The following is a 5,773-nucleotide window of genomic DNA, read 5'->3' as shown; positions in this document are numbered from 1 at the left end:
AAGGTACGTGCCCTTGAACAAAATTGAACCCGGGACCCTTTGGTCTGCAGGCTGACGTTCTATCCACTGAGCCAAACTGGCTAGGGCTATATTCTTGCTTTCATGTGGAACCTAAAATACCTAAATCACAGAAACAAAGAGTAGAATGGTGGCTGCCAGGGGCTGGGGGAATGAAAAAATGTTGATCAAAGAGCGCAAACATCTCTTTGAGGTGAGAATTAAATGAGATAAATTTGCTATGATATCTGACACATAATAAACCTTTATTAAACAATAAACTATTATTTATAAATAATAGAGAATAAATAGCTAATTCTATAATAATATAGATGATTCAGAGAGAGACAAACTTTGTATGATCTCACGCATCTATGGAACCTAAAATGTCAAACTCGTAGAAACGGAGTAGAATGTGGTTACCAGGGTCTGGGGGCTGGGGGAAGGGGTAGATGTTGGTCAGAGGCTACAAACTCCCAGCTGTAAGGTGGGTTCCGGGAGCTAGCACAGTGGTGTGACTAGTCAGTGGCGCTGCATTATATACTTGAAAGTTGCTAAGAGAGTAGATCTTAGATGTTATCAGCACACACAAAAAATGTGATGAATGTGTTAGTGTGGTACTTGAATCTGCTATGCCTCATATTTTTAAAAGAAATCATTTTGAAAATGTTTATACTTATTAGTTAAAAACATGCATTCAACCTAAGTCTCATATGTATAATGAATAATGTGGTTGATCACTGTTGCTCCAACATATACAAACCTATATGGGCAAATTCATATATTCAAGGGTGGCAAAAACTCACAGCTCATGCCAACATCCTTGGCCTTCCTGTTAGGATTCCTCCTGAGTTTCATGGAAGGCAAAAGTTATATAAATGATTTTATTTTTTTAAAATATATTTTAATGATTTTTTACAGAGATGAAGGGAGAGAGATAGAGAGTTAGAAACATCAATGAGAGAGAAACATTGATCAGCGGCCTCCGGCACATCTCCCACTGGAGATGTGCCTGCAACCCAGGTACATGCCCTTGACCGGAATCGAACCTGGGACCCCTCAGTCCACAGGCTGATGCTCTATCCACCGAGCCAAACCGGTTTTGGCTATAAATGATTTTAAATAGCCAAGACTTCATAGTGTTAATGATAGCATGGAATAACTGGAAATAAATCTTCTATTGTTGGTTTAGTTAGGCTGAGTAAATTATGGTCATCCCACTCTATGAAATGTTAGGCTGCTATTAATAATAAAAAATATGAAGACTATCAACATAGAAAAATTCCCAGGATAGTATCAAATCAAAGGAATAAAACTGTATAAACAAAAAGGAAGATTATGTAAAAATATGGGTACATATAGATAAAATCAGAGAACAGAAATATCAGTTACTAGAGGTCCAGTGCACAACTTTTGTGCACTGGGGGGGGGGGTCCCTCAGCCTGGCCTGCGCCAGGCCTAAGCTGTCAGTTTGACATCCCATGACGGTCCTGGACTGTGAGAGGGTGAAGGCCGGGCTGAGGGACCCCTCCCTGCCCCCAGGCATGAATTTCATACACTGAGCCTCTAGAATTTTATAAAATAATTACCTGAACTATATTCCTTTTTCATAACTATACCCCATGGAAACTTTTAGGTGTATTTTACCTTTTAAATCTCTCAAGTTTCATTACTCTAAAGACAACCTAGCCATCAAAAGCCAGAAAATCTTTAGCCTCTGCTTCTGGGATAGGCAAAACAGGAAAGCCCTCTTCTTGTTTAAACTTCTGCCCCTAGATCTGACCTGCTAGTCAGAATGGACAAGAATATTAGACTCAATCAAGTGAGATCTATCTTACTGAACCTCTCTAATCTTTGTGTTCCTTAAGCCATAATTTCTGTATTTATGAAATTCTCCAAGGAGGTAAAATGCTTGAAGATTTCTCAGATCCAGGACTCATCCCCCACCTTCCTGTCTCCTCAACCCTGGAGAATACAATGCTTAACATTGGTCTCTACCTTGCCAGGGGCAGGCCAAACCTTGAAGAGGTGATTATATCCCTAAAGATAAAAAGCCTGTGTTCCTTAAGAAGAAAACTACTATGTATTTAATACTTGTGCACCTGACACTGTACCGAGAACTTTATATATGATATATGAAACACCATAGACCCACTGAACCAGTTCCTGGAGTTAGCCAAGAAAATCTGCATTTGTAACATATATACTAAGTGATTGATAAAACACACACAAGTTTGAAAACCAATGGTCTAAGGTCAGTGTCTTTTCAAACTGTGAATGACAATTTATTAGTGGAAAGCATTAGAGTACATTGCATGTAGTTACGTACTTATTCTGCAAAACAGTTATCAGTTATATATCTGTATTATGTACTGGGTCATAATATAAAATTTATTTCTTGACTCACAGTTAAGGTCTGAAAAACACAAGCTAGGCATTATGGACTTAGAATAATGCAAATTGGGGAAGATAGAAACCAAAAAAGAAAAAAAAAGCAAGAAGAAAACAGCATAACATACATAATTTAAGCTCCATAAGTATCATGCAAAACAAAACTGAAGAAACTTAAATTCTGATCATCTATAGGAATAAGGGACAACAAACAAAGGAGGAAAGTTTGCAGTGGTTCTCAACTTTCCTAATGCCACAACCCTTTAATACAGTTCCTCATGTTGTGGTGACTCCCAACCATAAAATTACTTTTGTTGCTACTTCATAACTGTAATTTTGCTACTGTTATGAATCGTAATGTAAATATCTGATATGCAGGATGTATTTTCATAGTTCGCGACCCACAGGTTGAGAACCACTGGAAGGGGTATTATGGAAAATCCAATAACTTAACTTTGGCAAATAACAAATATTCTACCTCCGTTTGTTGTTTGCTGCTGCTGTTGTTGTTTACCGTGGTAATAACAAGTAGAATAGGCAAATTACTTAAACTTCACTATCCCCCTCCCCAGATAGAGTGTAAGTTAGAAAAGCAATAACAGAAAGGAGAGCAGTTTACTTAAATCATTATCTAATTCCAAACCCTGGATAACCAAAAGTAGCCATCTGTTAAAACCTTTCTATCCTTGTTTGCAAAACTCAAATGGATGCACGGCCCCACCAAGGAACACAGCTAATCAGTTCTGAATAATGCAAACATTTACCGAGCCATCTCTTTTTTCTCTTTGTTTAAAACCAAACCACGGAATCTGTGGGAATCTAGGGTCACAACCTGTACCTCTAAGTGAAGTGAAGACTCAAATTGTCAAGCCGGCGAGGCATGTGCGTTATCTCAACTGTAAGGCTGGGAAAGCTGGGCACCAGGTCCCGCGATGTCCCCGGGAGTGGGAGCCACTGGGAGATTCAGCTGGTGCCTAACAGGTCCCACGTGGCGGCCGACGGGGTGCCCCCACTTCGGCTGCAGACCCAGAAAACTTGCCCACAACAGCGGGGGTGGGGAGGAGGGGGAAGCGCGATCCCTCTCTACACACAAGAACGCTGAGCCTGGACGGAACTCAACTCTGCGCGGGCAGAGAGGGGGCGTGGGAAGCGCGTATAGGCGGCAGCAAAACCTCTAACCCCCGCACCATTGAGCCCACACTTCCGCTCCTACTGCTCCGGAGTTGTCGGATCTGTAACTCATGTAAGGGAAAAGCTTAACGAAGAGTGAGCCTGCGGCAGGGTGACCAGGACAAACGAAAACCCCGCAAACAAAGTTGGTGGCTAGCGCGGCTGCCGATCACTATCAGGGCCCCATAGCAACTAGGTAACGGACAGAGAGGCGGGCTGGGACCTACTTGGGCCGGAAAGAGCCGGACTGCAAAGTGGACAAACTCCCGCTGTGTGAAGCTGACAGGATAGGGGCTAAAACTCCTGGACGTAGTTAAGTGAAAAGGGCAGCCGTTGACCCTGACTGGCGCGCGCTCGGATTGGTTGATTTTGGTATCGTTTCAAAGACGATTCTTCTATGATTGGTCAGGAAAGTCAAGCGGGAACGCGGAGGTGAGGGGTGGAAAGGGGGGTGGGACAAAGTTGTTACCTAGGCAACAGAGGTACACAGAGCTCTGGGCTATTTTCGGAGCCTAGCCAGCGACCCGAAAACTGACCCAGGTGAGGAACCCATACTTTACGTGGGGGAAATAAGGGGTCCTCAGATTCTGTAGCTCTCAGAGAAAGTAGGGAGGACTCTAGATACTTACAACGCTGAGAAATAATAATAAAAACCCCCCACAAATCGCAGATAGAACAGACCCTAAATTCCCCTGCGCAAGACACTCTAAGCAAGACGCTTTAACAAAACTCAGTTTATCAGGGTGTGTGTTAGAGTTTTATCATACAGAGGATGGATGCTGATCGAATGTTAGAAAGCCAATATGAACAAGTGTAGGTTGCCTAACGGCTTTCACTCCACTCTCACACTCTATTGATTGTTAACACGAATTTGAGAGTGAAAACTACCTTTCCTTGTGGGTAGATTTGGGTGTTCTAAGTGAAAGTAGCCGCTGTTCCTTGTTTTACACGGATAAACATGATTTATCCTGGACCAGCACGCTTTGGTTGGGATATATTTTTAGGGGGTATAACGCTGTTCAGACCAAAAAAATTGGCCCGTGTCGGCAACCTTGTTACTTGAACAATGTCCTGTGCGCCAGAACGTAAACGCCGTGGGCCTGAGGCTTCCAACGGACCTTGGTCAGATAAGATCCTTTGAAGAGTGAGAAACAGTCAGTCCACACTTAGTGGACTGGAGCATAGCGTATAAAGACAACTTGTACCTGCCAAACCGGCTACTCAACAAGGGGTAATTGGGAAAGTACGTCGCTGTCATCAGGTGAGAAACCTTATAAAAAATGAAATTTGAGGGGACAGAACCGAATTTGACCAGAGGTAAGGGTCATTTTTCCTACGAGTTTTCTGTTGTGGAAAGGATTCAGGACAGAGACTTTTCCCTAAACAAATGAAGAAAACAGGCCTCTTGAGGGAAAATTTTCAAAGTACCAAAGGTAAATTTTCTGTCTCAATTCTTTTTTAGATTGAGAATGAGAATGAGACAGAAGAACAGGAAAACATTACTGACAACTGTGTTAAGTTTGGCTAAGATAAAGAATAAATAGAGGAAATATTTGTTTACTTTTAGGTTTATGAAAAATTCCAGATAATTTCAAAAATCATCTTTCATTAAATATATATTAAATTTGTAATGAAACTCTGTTAAGTTCCCCTAGTTCTTTATGACTTGGTACATAATTGGATGGCAATGAAAGTTAGACACCTAAAAAAAGAAATCGTTCTTGGTTTTGTAAAAATAAAGTCAAAATGAATTATTTTTAATGAGCATGGAATCATTGATGTGTATAGTTGTCAAGATTTTAAAAAGGGGGAAACAATTAGCCCATATATTATAATTTAATTCAGACATAGGCAGAGATTATGTTTACTTTTGCATTTTCAGAAGAATTTTAACACAGGTATTGCTAAATAAGGCAGTATGGAAATAAAGTTGCAGAATTTACTTAGGAGAATAAATGGATTTTGACTACTTTGAAATCATTCAGCTATAAGTAATATTTTATGAAGGGGTATGGGTTTACCTATTAAACAAGTTCCCAAAGAATACTATTTGGTGATTCTTTATTATTCTGATTTTATTTACTATATATAGTTAAATTAATAAAATACCATTACTTTCTGAATAGTCTAAAAATCACAGTTTTTGTGGTGCATCTACACGATGGAATACTATGCTGCTCTAAAAAGGAAGGAACTCTTACCATTTGCACCGACA

General features: G+C 40.5%; 1 protein-coding gene across 1 annotated transcript in view; it reads left to right on the top strand.

Annotated features, from left to right (window-relative positions):
- Positions 1-4,026: 4,026 nt before the first annotated feature.
- The window catches only part of PIH1D3 (PIH1 domain containing 3), a 59,829-nt gene continuing 58,082 nt past the window's right edge, over positions 4,027-5,773 (top strand). Inside the window, exon 1 of the mRNA XM_006752686.1 lies at positions 4,027-4,098. The gene's annotated coding sequence lies outside the window, so the exon portion shown is untranslated. The remainder of the gene's footprint in view (positions 4,099-5,773) is intronic.

This window comes from Myotis davidii, unplaced genomic scaffold, assembly GCF_000327345.1.
Source record: "Myotis davidii unplaced genomic scaffold, ASM32734v1 scaffold270, whole genome shotgun sequence".
NCBI classification, from domain to species: Eukaryota; Metazoa; Chordata; class Mammalia; order Chiroptera; family Vespertilionidae; genus Myotis; species Myotis davidii.
The sequence above is the reverse complement of the archived record's forward strand: the minus strand, read 5'-3'. Positions and strand labels throughout refer to the sequence as shown.